Source organism: Hippoglossus stenolepis, chromosome 19 (genome assembly GCF_022539355.2).
Source record: "Hippoglossus stenolepis isolate QCI-W04-F060 chromosome 19, HSTE1.2, whole genome shotgun sequence".
NCBI lineage: Eukaryota > Metazoa > Chordata > Actinopteri > Pleuronectiformes > Pleuronectidae > Hippoglossus > Hippoglossus stenolepis.
In genome coordinates, this window is record NC_061501.1 from 14,600,968 (window position 1) to 14,616,434 (window position 15,467).

Sequence of the window (15,467 nt, forward strand, 5' to 3'; positions counted from 1 at the left end):
GCTTCGCCTTTTGACACCACGCCGTTTTCTGTCCGAGGACGGTCTCGGGGGAGGGAGAATTGAAATCCCTGCTCATGGGCTCTCTGCCACTATCCCACTGCCCTGGTCTCTGTGGGGTGCAGATTAAGGAATGGGCGCCGGGAGGTTAAGGGAAAGTAGTCTTATCATTCCCCTGTTGGCCTTCTCACTGGATTCCCGACTCAGCGGGGGGCCGTCTCTCATGGTTTTGTCGGGTCACAGTCATCTCACGCTCGCACTTACAGGCAACTCGACCGAGAGATTGTAGATGAATGTGTATTCTCTGTGCTTATACTAATAGTGGCTGTTTCGGAGTGTATTTTTCTCCCGTCTGTATGAAATGTCTCCTGTCAGTCACTCTCGAATCCCTCTTGACTGTTCAGCTTGTACTCCAGCACAGCTATTGGGGGGGGGGGTGTAACTGTGAGGGCGACGCAGGCAACAGGGCCAAGTCAAGTGAGGGAGTGACAGAAGGAGGTCAGGAATGCGAGCGGGGCATGCTGGGAAATCAACAGGTTCGCGAGCTGTGTCTGTGCCTGACTCTCTCTCCACAGTAAAGACAGGTTATGGGTTATAAGGGGGCAGGTTCATACTGGAAACCAGATGTTCTCCTCTGTGCAGCTTCCAGCCTCTTATCTACACAAATAAACGGCCTCTCTGCAGAGATGATTCACTTCTTAACCGGCGAGGGTCACTTCCCCTTCAGGTCATTTGGTCCTGGAAGCTGGACTCAGCAAAACTTTCCCTCAAAGAAGAACTTGAAACATGATAATGACCGATCCCTTCTTTTTTCTTTCTATGCCTGTATCTTATATCTTCTCTCGTGATGCTCTCGTGCTTCCTCGCTCATCTCCTTCTCTCCGCCAACTTTCCTCATGCCTCTTTGTTTTTCGTCTCCCTGACACCTTGTCCACTTTTGTTTCCCTTTCGGCGTCGCCCTCCTCCTCGTTCCTTTCTTCGCTGTCGTGTTTTGACAGCAGTTGAGTCCGTTGAGCAGTTGAAAGATGCCACCGTCGCCCACACACACACGCGCGCGCACACACACACACTTATAAAGACTATCAAAAAGAATAAATGAACTGTGTATCTTCTCTGCCTCGTTCGCCTCTGTCCTCGTGTGCTTTTTCAAGTGCGGGTCTGTCTTTGTAGAGAGCTCCGTGCATTTCTTGTTATGGACAGTAACTTTGAAGTTCCACGTTGAAAAGACAATGCTTCAACAGTCTTGTCTCTCTAGAAAGTAGCTCCACTATCGACTGATTCCTCCTCCCTTTGATACATAACACTTTATATTTACACTCCATGCCAGGGCTTTACTTTAAGGAACGGCTGTTTGCTTTATGACGCCATGCGTTGCTTAAATATTTGGATTTTAAATAGGCCAGCGCAGTTAAATCCTGTTTTAATGCAGGTAAATGGGCAACTCTTCATCTTCCACATCCACATATGGCTTGTATTAAAGCAAGCCTGGTTAATATGGGGGTGCTGAGACCATGCCAGGTCTCCGACTCCCAAGCTGATGCCAGTTACAAGGCATGACGGCAGCTGAAGCGCCGGCCCACAGGGTCAGACGGAGCTGATGCACACAGCGCTGGCAGACAATAAGTGTGTGTGACAGGTGACATTTCCACTGTGTGAAAGGTTCAGGGCTGACTGCTGCTCGCCAAAGGGCCCAATTTCAGCCCTAAAGAGTGGCAGCATCCACCGAAAGCGAAATCCGTTTGACATTTCCAGTCCAGGGAAGATATAATACGAGTCTCAAGAGCAGGTTCAAGTTCAGCTTCCCTCTGATACCGTGTGACATTGCATCAAACCACTGGAGCATTTTTAGCTTATTCTCCCGGGCATCGCTCATCCTGGATGTCTCTGCTTTGCTCATTATGATGTTCACTGCATGGTCAACAGGATGCATCCGCCCAAACAGTACACCGCTATGCGTCATACATCTTATTGCAAAATCCTAACAACCGCCCTCCGTTCTGAGAGGGAATTCAAACCGGTTTACAACGTGACCACAGCGATTTGTTTCCATTAAGCCACAAGAAGATCAGGGATGTCCGCTGCTGAAAGTTCAAACGCCAAAGTTGTTGAGAGAAATTCAGGTCAGGGGTCAGGGCTCTGTCAGGTCTGATTTATCTTCTGTGTGTGCATGTGATAGGTCCGCTTGATGAATCGTGTAGAAATCATAATCTGGATTCAATCAATTCTGCTGCATCAAAACAAGCGCTCCTAATTTCTTAATCACCCTGGAAATGCTGCATTATCCTTTTCTTTCTGCCTCGACCAATGACAAGGCAGCGTTACCCCACATGATGCCGAGTAACAGAAAATGAGCAGTGACAGCGAGTGAGAGAAAAGCTGAGAAAGGTTTATCTTAAGGACAGATTTAAATAAAAACAGATTCCAGAAGAACCCTGTGAAAGAACCTGAGAGTATCGTGATCTTAATTCTAAGCAAGAAAATCACGATTCTCATTTTGTTTCCAGAACCGTGCAGAGCGAGCATGTGGACGGTATGTGGATGTGCAGGGTGGTGAATGGTGCATTTTATTATTTATCGTTCAACATCGAATATGCTAACGAGATTGTCAGTAGAGAAAATGCTCCACCAAGGCCCAACAGTCCCCTAATGAAACCACATTTAAATCAACTAGATCCAGATTTCTTATTATTTGAATATGCACCAAATTACACTCACTCATAAATATCAGTCCTCCATTTTTTTTCAAGATCTATGGATTATTCTCTGAGAAATCAACAATAAAGTTGAAAAAAGTTTTGTAATCTCCTGTAATCTTGCTTAAAACCCAACAAACTCCTCAGTGGAGATAACAAAGTTCCTTACAGCATAAAACTAACAGACAAAACAAACCAGTCGACAGGAACATCTGGACAGGTTGACGTCTGGAAAGACTTTGGCTGATAAAAACCTCACCTCACTGCCGCTCTCCTATCAATCTCTACTATCTCCAAACCTCCAGAACTTTTCTCTGTCTTTGTGTCTAAATCAACTTGAAAGTGTTTCACCTCTTCTATAACCATATGTGCTGCTTTGAACCCACGCTCCATCAGGCAAGGGTTTGTTCTCGAGATGCTCTTGAGATAAAGTCACCGCTCTGATTTTTCTTTCTTTTTTTTGGTATGACCTCAGCTTTCGGTGATTGAGAAGGTGAGTCAATAAAAGCAGCTGAGAGGGATGTGGTCGGGGGGGGGGAGTGAGGGGTTTCGTAATCTCGTCTGCGTTTCCTTTACTCATCCAGGACCCGAGCACAGGCGCTTGTTGTGTCGCTTCTTGCCTGATGTGTTTCTGCAAGATCTGTTGCCACAACAGTATCAGCGGAGGAGGTGCTTCAGCTTGTTTAAGAGGTTGTTAAATCAGGTTTGCATGAAGTATTTCAATGTACATGTGTACTGCTGACGGCAACGTATGGATGGGAGAAATTTGGCTCGAGGCGCGTTACATGCTTTCACACGTTCGCCGTCAGTTTCCCCTCAAACTCTCGTACTCACTGTTAATAATCCATGAATGGTTTGTATCCGTGACACTTTCTTCTCACAGATGCTGCCTTTGCGTCTTTAAAGAAAAAAAAGTTGAGCTGAATAGCGCAGTGTGACGGGAATGAGTTTAAGGATTGGGACGTGATCACCCGCTTCTTTGACACGGAAGCCAAGAGTGAGGGATTACATTAATTGCAGCCTCTCGTGACTCTTTAAACCCTCCAGTTGTCTCTGTGGGATTTTCCTCTTTGACAACTATCAGGCGGGCGGCGAGTCTTATTAGGAATACAAAATGCTCTCCCTCCACATCAGTTGGCCCACAAAAATGGATATGAAGTTTCAATTCCCCAGAAATCCCTTTTAATGACCTTGTTATGTACACACAGGGTCGGTCGTGTGGTTTGTGTTCTGCCAGAGAGGAATTTGAGGGAGTGAGATCCAGTTACTGTCCAGACTTTCTTTTCTTTTTTGGTGACAAACTGACATCCATAAGCAGGGGGCTGATTAAAAGCAAACCCCCCCACTTTTGCTCTGAAATGAGCAATCACAAAATTTCCCTCTATGGATTCATATGAGTTACTCACTTTATTTTGTCGTGCTGCCCTTGTTCATTGGGATTTTAATGTGTAAATATGTTAAATCCTGCACCAGACTATCTCAGTAGAGTTTCTGAAATGGCCACATACAGAAAAGTTGAACTTTTCAGGGCTTTTTTGGGACATAAGTGAAACTCCAGACTTGGACATTTGCGTTGTCCGGGGTTCACTTCATGTCTGAAAGCATCAGGTGTCTGTGTCCGTTAAAGCTTTGACAATGATTGGTTCCTCTATTGACTGAAGTCCATTAGGAGGCAGTTTAAACGTTAATAAAGAACTTTTGTCCCAAATGCCCCAAGTGAGGAAGTGACAATGAAGCCTTGATGTTGTCTCAGCTGCCCGAGACAACTCACCTTTGTCCTTGGCCTGTCAATAAGTAGCCGCTGATTGCAGACAAGTCCGATGAGTCATTAGAAGCATGTGAGTATAGGTGAGTTAATGGTGTGTTCACCGACCTGGGGTCTGTGTTTTAGAAAAAGGTTGGATGTGACTCATCCCTCAAACAGAAACAGACAATTATCGGGCCACTGAGCAAGAAGAATGAACTCTGGTGATGTGACTGCTCATGAGTGTGTGTTGTGAATCCTCCTTTGGGGTCTGGTGTCTGTTTTTCTTTGAGGGTGTAGCTTGGGGCAGTGTTGCTTTTTCCTGGAGCTGTGCAGCTCTCATAGAGAACTCTGTGTGTCGGATTAAAGATCAGACGAAGGACTATTTTCATGCCCACCCAGGCTTTGAGTCTTTCACCTGTTGAGGACAAACGGATGTCCACATATTTTCACTAGTTAGTGGAGTGTAAGTCTGTCCGCTTGGCTTGGTTACACAGAGAAGTCTTCAAAGCTTAATGCTGCAAATGTGGCATGAAATTCCCTCAGACCAGACATCTCACTGCCAGATTGTTTTTTCAATTTAATGTAATGCGTGTGTGTGTTTTAGCCCAGAGCATAAATGTGGTTAATTCACCCGACTGAGGGCGTAAGTGGATGCAAGGCGTCCCTCAGGGTTTCCTCCCCAAAAGTCAACGGAGAAATCAATACTTCTACCCCTTTGCCCCTCAGGCAAATACCATGGTGTGTGTGTGTGTGTGTGTGTGTGTTTTTTTCTGTATGTCTTTGTGGGCATAAACGTACAAACTGCTAAATATTCAGACACTTTTATCTCCGTAGTTCAGACGATTCAAATTGAATCTCCTGCCGTGTTTATTTCTTTCACGTCGACATGTTGTTTCGGGGGACTGGAGTTTCATTAATATCCTTCATTAATAATACATTTTAGTGTTGCTGGCGGTACCCGTTTGTGATCATCTGCTAGACGAATATCTGGTGGAGGTCATTAAAATAATTCTGCGTCCATGTAGCATGCAGATTAGGAGAGATGTTCTAGCTGAACTGCGTTCAAGGTTAAATGGAATTTAAAGGAATCATTTGAAATCTTGCCAATTTGTTTTCTTGCTGAGCGATGGATGAGACGATCAATTCCACTCTTGTGTCTATTCGAGCGTTTAGGTGACGTCGCAATTATCAGAAAAATAAGTTTCAGATTGATAAATTCACGTGAACGCCACCTTGATCCACCACAGTCGGCGAAAGGTTTGGTACACGAGTTGCTGAGTTGCAGACGCCATCACTTATAAACCAATTAACATCATTTTTTATTTATTAAAATGAGAGTGGAACTAAAGCCAGGAATCGTTTTTGTTTAATAATTTAAACTTGGCAGAAATAAAGCAGGAAGGGAGTCATTTTCCCCAAAATGTCACAATAATACAAGAGAGAAAATTACCAGTAGCTGACTAATCGTGTCAGTGGAGTGTCAGGAGGTCAAGTACATGATCCACTGTGGGGAAACTACCTTCTGCTGTCAGATGACTGGGACATGTGACGTGGCTGAAGGCAGCGTAGTGAACTCAGAGTGAAGGTTGTATTACTCTCAGTGATCAGTGGTTACTCTCAGGTCCTCATGACTGAAATCACCACTGCTTTCCAAGAAATGTTGTTATTGTGTGTAATTCTGGCTCCAAACCACGACCAAACCATTTGGGATTCAAACTGACTCCTTTTCCTTCCTTGTATTGTAACTTTTCTCAGAGACCGGAGGAGTGTTTTCATTTCCTCAGGCCTCGGCAGGCATGAAGCAGAAGCCCGGAAAAAAACCCGGGGTTAGAAAGGCCGAGGAGCTTCTGACCTCGTTGTTAAAGATGTAATAAATCACAATTCTTCACATCCACTTTGGAATTTTCCCGTCTCTGCTATAACTTCTGGTGCAAACAACATTTTAAGCATCGGTCTCCCTCTGTACTGTGCATCCCCAGAATACAGAAAACAGGGAATGGCCTACTTTTTCTTCTGGTTGGCGGCAGCAACATGAAGCAGTGGTGATGTGATTTATTGTTGAGGTCAGAAAAGACGCCCAGTGTGTTAACTTCTCAGTTGACCCCTGACCTTTTAACGTCAAGTTAACAGAATGTCATATCTGCACTGGAACAGATGATGTAAACGCTCTGCGCCGGAAAAGCTTGTTACGAGTACAAAAATAGAAGCACCGTGGTCATTTCAGATTTCCCTCTTGACTGTTATGTGCCGTCTAATGTTCCGCTTTTACTAATACAGCAGCTTTTAGTGCCTCCAAACTGCCCTCGTCTGTCCCAGTTTGCTGCAAACGTGAGGACAGACTCTGAACGTACGGTATCTGGTGTGACAGTCAAACAGCTCAGCAAATAAAAGAAGTTTTCATTCCTTACAGCGCAGCCCGATGATTAATCCTTTTCCGTGAGCCAACATCCTGAGTTTTAATGCCACTTTCCCGCCAGAGAGCTGTAATGTACTCTCAATGGCTCTTTTAATATCGCGTTGCAATTAGATGCAGAAAATAAAACCGGAAAATAAGCCCCAAGATGCCAGGGGGTTGGGAATTTGTGTTTCCAACAGGAGCAACACATTACCAGTGTGTTTTAGCCAAGGCACTGCCTCGTAAAAAAGATTATTGATGATGTGCGCCATGTGATTCGAGTGCTGAGCAGGATGAGGCAGCATTAAATCTCACTGATGTATCGGCCTCCCTCTCTGTCCTGTGTGAGACGGATGAAGAAGAGGAATTAAACAAAGTTTCGCGACGGTTAGAAAAAAAGTCCAGATACAGCTGATTCAAACTTTGCCTTTTTTTTCCTCCAGATTTTATTTCTGTCTTCTTTGCTCTTGGCTGCATCAGTGACTTTTTCTTGGTCATGCTTCATCTGTGTGTGTGTGTGTGTGTTGACTTGCAGTAGCAGTGCTGAGAGCGTAATATACACGTCAGACAGGTGCATGTATCAACGTGTATTTAATAAATGTAGATGTGGAATGTGATATGAAAAAAGTGTTTACCGGCAATTGTAGTTGCGTTGTTACGGAGCTCTCGTCGTCCCCTCGCGCTGGATGTCTTTCCCAGCCGCAGCCGAGGACCGGTCCTACATTGCGGTTACTATATGTGCACGGGTAATAAATAACGACTCGTCTAGCACTGAGTGAGCATCACTTTTGGAAAATAGGGCCTCTTCAGGTTTGCAGGATGAGACACATAAATTGTGTCACTGGAGGCAACTGTTGCTGTCAGGGAGAGGAGCCCCCTCCTTTCTCTGTGTCTGTGCAGATAGGAAACTGATAACTCAGGCTTTCCTCCTCTTTTGCAGAGAATGTGTCAGTCTCATCATTGTTTGAGCACAAATAAACTCCACACTGTGTATATTTACAAAGGCAAGTGTTCCCATTTCTCCACAGGTGCAGGAGTGTGTGTGTTTGTGTGTGTGTGTGTGTGTGTGTGTGTGTGTGTGTGTGTGTGTGTGTGTGTGTGTGTGTGTGTGTGTGTGTGTTGTTTTGCTTTTAGAAAACAGATACCAGGACTTGAGAGGAGTTATTTTTCAGCAGAGTCTGTAAATGAGCCGCGCTGCTTCAGGCTTTCAATACTGAGTGTCATAGAGATTGTTTATAAGTTGTAAATACAGCAGATTTCCAGTTTAATACAGTGCAGGGTTCCTGCTGGATTTGATGCAGCATTTGTTTACTGTGAGCCCTGCATTAAGCTTATCTCAGCCCAAGCTAAGGCTCTAAGCCAAAGAAATCCCATCAATTATAAATTAATTAGAAAGATAGAAAGTCGGGGTAAATATATCATGACGCTCCAAAGCAGCAAAGTTCACAGAGAGCTTGTTTCTGTGCCGCTAAGAGAAGAACTACTCCAATTGCTTTCAGACATCCACACTCTGTAGGGGGATGTGTGTGTGAACGAGTGAGAGGCTTCGGACTTTCTGCAGAGTTTCTCTGGCCGGTCCCCTGGTATCAACTCTGCAGAAAGTCCGAACACAGCAGGAGATCCTCCGCTCTAAACAGAAACACGTGATCTCCATGCCGGAAGTTACATGTAAAGTTCCTGCCTCTGCGGAGAATCTCCTTTGACCTCCGGAGAATTCTGTGGACATCCTCCCTGGGTCACGTCTGAAAACGGCTTATCACATCCAAACTCTGTGTGTTTGTGTGTGTTTGTGTTTGTTTGTGTGTGGGTTAACCAAAAATTATTTCAATTTCAAACGCACCTTGTGTGCAGGCAGAACAGACAGATGTCGTGCTGCAACTGTCACATGCACAGCGGGGGGGGGGCTCTGCTGGATACAGAGAACGCCCCCTCGCCTCGCTCAGCCTCCATTAGGATCACCGTGATCCATGTGACTGAATTATAAAGTCCTGGTTTTGTGCGTTGTCTCAATATAAGAAAATGAGGAAGACAAATTCAGAACACACACACCCTCATTTTATCCTCAATTATTCCCCCCGACTTTGCCATTTAACGTCTCTTTTACCTCTAATTGAAAGCTGATTGTATATTTAGATCCCCGTTTCTTGAATTATGCTTTGTTTAACCTTTCAATAGCACCGACAGCAGAGAGCGTAAATATTCAGGGTTTCTGTTCTTTACGCAGATGTGTCTGTGTCATGTGGAAGCTATAAAACACGGAGCGAGTGTTCTGTCGACTGTGAATAAGAAGATTTATTCCTGCGTCACATCGTACTTGTTGCGACTCGAAATGAAACAGACTTCCTGGCCCCATGTGGAATCTCTCATCTTGAGCTTTTGATAGAGAGCAGGATTTCCTACCACTTCACATGATTACACCTCACAGCTCTTCAGTGGAAGAGCGGCCAGCTTCTTCCGCTCCACACGCAGAGGTCAATAGCTCCTGGCACGCAGCGCCCCCAGCTGTACAGCTAATAGGATGTCAGGGTGAACTTGATTCATTACGCCCACTCTGGGGGTTTTCACTTCTCGTGTGGTTTCGGCGAAGGCTTTGATTTGGTGATTGTCCAACTTTCTCTTCTTTTCCCAGTAAATATGAAACGCCAAAACAAAATATGTCCTAACATCCGCCCTGCGCCTCTGAGAAATCTCTGCTGCATTCTTTCAGTATTAAACACGAGAAACACTGAATCAGGGATCAGATCTACTCCCCCTACCCTCGCTTCAATCTGGGGATTTTTCAAAAAGGGGAATAATGCCGTTTGGCTGTGTGATGAAGTCTTCGGTAAGACATGCCTGCTTTTCAGCCAGGCAGGCAGCTCAAGCCACCCTGAGACTGACACAGCATTTTTATCCTGAGCTGCGGGGAAGAGAATGGGGGGGATTTCTGCCGAACTGATGTTAACAGCTGGAGGTTTAATACTTCACAGAAAACTGGGATGCGCGCAAGAATTTGGAGACGGCTGATTTCCCCCAAATTTCTCCAAATCTGGACACACTCGTTCCAATTAATGTGGAGAATGAAATGAAACATATGTGTATGTTATCAGTTGCGGAGCAGTGTAAGCTGGATTGGAGCAAATTTCACAGAAGGCGACTGACGGGATAAAAGGGAAAGATTTAATCCCTTTATCACTACACTTTGCTCTGAGAGAAGCAGTTGTAATACGTCGTAAATCAGATTATTCCTGCCGTGCAAAAGTCAATCGTTTGCATCCATTATTTTTTTGCAGAATCCATTTCTCAGCTGCTATTGTCTTCTTGAATTATGCTCAGCCCGACAACCATTCGTCATGATCGTTCCAGGCCAATGGTTTTACAAGACGCCCAGTAGATGAATGTAGACGGCTTGTGATAGGCACAAGAAGCTCTTATCTAACATCCCCGGTTATATAATATTTGATTTCTTATGGCCAGAGACACTGGAGAGAAAGACAATGTAAGGCAGGACCCTTTTCTGGTGTTATACAACCGGCAGTGAAACGAGGATAAAAATCAAGAATGATCATTTTTGAAAGCGGGTGGAGTTGTATTTTTTTTATTTTTTGCATCGCTCCAATGTGATGTTTCATGTCTGTGACATCGAGGCAGCATCACAGGTTCAGAAATATGAATCTACATTTGCACTGGTGCTTGATGTCATGTCAGGACAGAAGATACATGCTCAGTCCATGGATGTGGGTCTGTCCCTTAGACTGTATCTAAAGATGGATGACATGACAGGTCAAATCATCCTGATCGCCTCCTGGTGGCTGTCTGCAGTATAGCTCTTAAACCTCTACCTTCTCCATGTTAGTGGGAGGGACAGGAACCCAGCTGAAAAGTCGAAGAACACGTCAAATCATTTTTTACGACCTTCCTCCTTTGTCTCAAACTAGAAGGCTGATCATAAAAAGCTCCAAACTCTGGGAAACATAAAATATAAACCTATGATTTCATTCTGAGGAACTATAGGGCGATGGATTTGATATTTAATTGTAACACTTCAATGGCGACTCTGTGGTTTTCTTGCTGTGTTTTCAGCGATAAGTGTTCTTCACCTCAATTGACACTTTCATGCTTAGTTGTAAATGCACTTCAAAACCCATCAAAGTAAGTTAAAGGTAATAAGTGTGATTTTTATCATAAAACTTTTTAATTATAACACAGAGACGGAAGTGAAACAAAAATCTGTATATTTTGTGCATTTATGCAGCTAGAAATCAAACCGGCTTCACACTGTGACCATATGGAGCCACAGACAAATGCTGCAGATGTAATAAGAAAGCAGTCGAGAGGCATTTCTCTTTGAACCGGCTCCTCTCTCGCTCCCTTTGTGATCTCTGAGACAGAATATTAATTGTGAAACGCCACCAAATGTTTTCTCGGCGCCGCACATTTCACAACACGTTTGTTTGTTGTTGTGTGATCCCCTGAAATCCTTTGACAGGCAGCCAGCCAGCCAGCGAGCGTCTTTCATACCAACGGGAAGTCAACCAGGGTGTCGCCAAGTCGCTGACTGCGGCTCGCACTTTACAACGCGACAGCTGGCGGTTAATGTGACGTGCGACCAGCAATCATCAATTATTCATTATTGAAAAAATATTACAGTAGCAATTAAGAGTGTTTAATTTAAATTTTTCATATTTTAGTGCCACGTTATTTACACATTCAGGTTTTGCATAATTTTGTTTTAATGCAAAGCTCTCTCTGTTATGGGGAATGCATGAAAAATCATTTAGCCCTAATTATTCTTATCCTTTCTAAATGCAATTTTTTTTAAAGACACATTTTTCTCGCTCTGAAGTGCACTCATGAGGCAAACACAATCAAGCTAAATGCTTTTTTATTCCTCTGTAAACCTGGATAGGCGTCACATTTCTATGACATTTAAAACGTGCATTTACTGTTACTCTGTGCTGTTCTGCTTTTTGCAATCATTTTTAAAAAGTCACATAATAGAGCGGAAGGCTCAGACAGGGATGGTGTGATGGACACATGTCAAACCAGGTGAGGGGGGGTGCGGGTGGGAGAAAGAACCCGACCTGACAGCTTCACCTCATCAGAGGCCAATGGGCCGACGACTCTCCCATTTTGTTTATGGAGGTTTTATTTATCCGACACGACTTGACCTCATAGCAGCTTCATGCTTCACGTGGAAACAGACAGTACGGTGCACACAGTCAAAATGTTGCAACTAAACAAGCCTGTGCCGGCTAGAAAGTCTGGAGTAACACGCGAGGTCACGCAAACGCCTGACGATGGAAAACAAGCTGGCAGTTACAGAAACATCCCACTGTTTAGGATTAGCCCGCTGAAAATAAACCGGGACATTCCAGGGCAGTTGTTTTTATCTTGTTTGGGGTTATTGACAGTTGAAATTGTCCTGCAAAGCACTGTAGCCTACAAACACACAGTTGTTTATTAGAAGCTTGAAAAAAAACAAAAAAAAAGCTTGAATGCCAGAGTTCATCGAGGACACGTCTGTGTTCACAGCAGCATCGGGACTCAGCTGTCTGAGGTGAGACTCGTGTGAGTAACAACAAAGGTGAACAGACTCAACAACAGGCCTCTGTTTGGCAACACTGTCTATTGAACAGTGTGTAACTTTGTGTTCATCTCTCAATCAGAACGATAACAGAGCCTGTGCCCTCAAAACGAGCTGTTGGGGCTTTCATCGTTTTGTGATGTCACAGCTGCACAGTCGACCTGGACCCAGCGTTCAACCTCTTTCTTTTGTTGTTTTGACTTTATTAACAACGGATCAACCACGGTCACTCCATCGCTCTGCTAGCTCGCTGTGAGTCAGAAAACCAATAAATCATCACACAGCCTCCACAGAGGAAAAAGTAATATCAGAGAGCGGTGGCTAAAAGTTTGACTGTTTGGCTCAGTTCAGCACCTTCTCCTCACTTCACACCTTCTCCTCACTTTTCTTTCTTCTTCTCCTCTTTTCCTCTCGAGCTGCATAAACTAACTCGCCTGGGCAGAAGCTCCGCATCTGACTTCCCTTCCGGTGTCATTTCAAGTTAAAAGCACTCTGCACATAGCGTATATAGCAGAAACACTGTGTGGATATGAGCTCTGTCAATATTGCATATTCAGAATATTCCATAATATTTACATAAAATTCTACCACAGCATGTTAGTAATGATTGAATAGTGCATGTAAACAGAAGCATTCAGCTAGAAAAAGGAAAAATCCCACCATGAAACATTTTTATTATTTCAGAAAATAACACCCTGTCATTTGTGTAATTCGGACCAAAGTGAAGCCATTTTAACCTCTCTGAGTTTTGTTTGTTTATTAGCAGGATTACGCAAAAACTACTAAACAGATTACCACGAAACTTGGTGGAAGGATATGGAATGAGTTGGGAAAGAACCCAGTACATTTAGCCATAGGTCTGGATCAGGGGGCAGATCCCAGGAATCTTCTTTTTCTTTCTTTAACATTGTGAGATGGGACGTTTTTACAACTTTTTTTGTTATTACTCAAATAATAAATCATGGATCTTGGCAGGAAAAAAACTTCAGGCATGTTTAGTGACGTGAGTGAGTGAGGGCAATTTGGTGCAGATCCACACATCAATCTTGATCTGGTGACTTTAAATGTGGTTTCATGAGGGGAACTTGGGCGTTATTTGGGGTTATATGAGGTATGCACGCTACTGATGTCATTCTAGTTTGCATCATGTTTCTTTTCATTTCCCCCCATAATTCAACTCTTTTAAGAGCTCACAGCTTTTCTCGAGGGCGTCCTGACGCCAGCTGCTGAGTGACAGAAACACTTTTCTCCTCAGTCTGAGACTCAGACCTCTAATCTCTGGATCACAACCGGATTTTCATACTTCTGAGCTGACTCCACTGAATCTCCTGCACCTTTCTTGACCCGGTCCTCCGTCTTGTTGTTCTCGTTTCCTTTTCCTTCCTGACTCCATCTTTGCCGAGAGGCTAATGAACACCGACCACTCCCCCGCCACGGAACAACACACATTCTCACGACGACCCGATCTGTCTCACGCCGTCTTCGCGGATGCTGCCACTTTTAGTCATGCATGTACGGATGACTCAAGGACCAACAGAAAGACAGAAGCGCCGTCACGTGACCCCCCCCTGACCCTCTGTGCCGCGTTCTCCGGGTGAGCTATGTCTCATTGTTCTTTCCTGTCAGTCTTGCAGCCGACCACAGGACGATCACACTGGCCTCATAGTGCCACATTCACTTCTTCAGCCTCGGCCTGATCTCACACCTCTCACTTCACATTCTCATTACTGCAGGCTGTTATTAATTTATTTAATCAATGGCTGTTTACGTTCTCCGCCACAGAAATCCATAATGGCAGATTCTCCAAGCTGCTGCATCGCGTCAGGAGTCGGAGCTGTCGTGCCTCTGCCGGCTCGTGAGAGAGGTTAAATCCAACATACTGAGATGTACATTATTTGCATAACGTCAGCGCAGTCATCATCTTGACGCGGGACTTTAAGTACGATTTCTCCTCGTGCGTTGTTGGAGAGTTTGATGCTGACTCAGAGCTCACACGATAGTCCACTGGCTCCATTGTTGCCATCGGCCAAACTCTCCCGTCTCCCTGTGAAAGATTATGAAACTGGCTTTAAAATAGACGGCAGCAGCTCACCAGGGCTTTGGATGATTTGAGGCTAAATATATGTAAAAGGGAGCTTGGTCCACAGGATAGAGTGGGATCTGGGTGGATGGCGGCCAAGGCCTCTTTTTAAAATTGTTTTATATATTTATTTTTCACTCCAAATCAGTTTTGTTGACAGTGCCCTTCAAACCCAGAACCTAACGTGAGCCAGCGATGGTAATGAAGTGAAAGTGGCTCTGCAGAAATACTTTGGACTCTCATGTAGCTTTATGGTACAGGAGTGTTTTGATTTATCATAAAACACAGACCAGCTCAGCCTGCAACTATCTGCATCGGACACTTCATTTTAACTCCTCTATTTATTATGTAAACAATAATTGCACAATACAATACAATACAACACACTGTCATGTAGTTGTAAACAGCCATAGAGACATTTTTAGGACTGTATATATATAAAGATGAAATAACTGCTCCTCAAAAGTAAAGCCAAAGCATCTTGTTCACCACCTAGTGGCTGGCTGCAGTACATGTCATAAATCCCGTCTACTCTATGTTAGTGGATTGGACATCTTAATTAACCATTAAGATGGTTTCTGTCATTTTAGGCAGTTTTTATCACTCTGATGTATTTTTGTCAACAATTTCCCAGATCAAGGTCGTCTTCATCGAGTTCTGACAACATTTAGAACAGTTTTAATTCAGCCAGCGAACTATTTATACTTGTGTATAAACACTAACACATTCAAAGGGTCAGTTTTTAGTTTTTAATCTTACATAATTGATGTGATCACAGCTGTGATGTTATCCGTTTTAATTTTTTTTTTTAACAGTTTCCACAGCAGTTTCAAACGCTCCATAGAATATTTGAGAAATAAATTATATTTACTATATTATAGTGTGTTGATTATTAGGAGGTTAAAATGCATCAAAACAGGAGCCTTCTTGTAAAGTTGTAACTATAATTTTTACATATTTTACAGTGTAATATTTCCACAGATGTCGTA

The 15,467-nt window shown here is 43.9% G+C and overlaps 1 protein-coding gene across 10 annotated transcripts in view; it reads left to right on the forward strand.

Annotated features, from left to right (window-relative positions):
* The window catches only part of si:ch211-285f17.1 (sickle tail protein), a 109,458-nt gene that overhangs the window by 23,699 nt on the left and 70,292 nt on the right, over positions 1 to 15,467 (forward strand). The window lies entirely within an intron of this gene.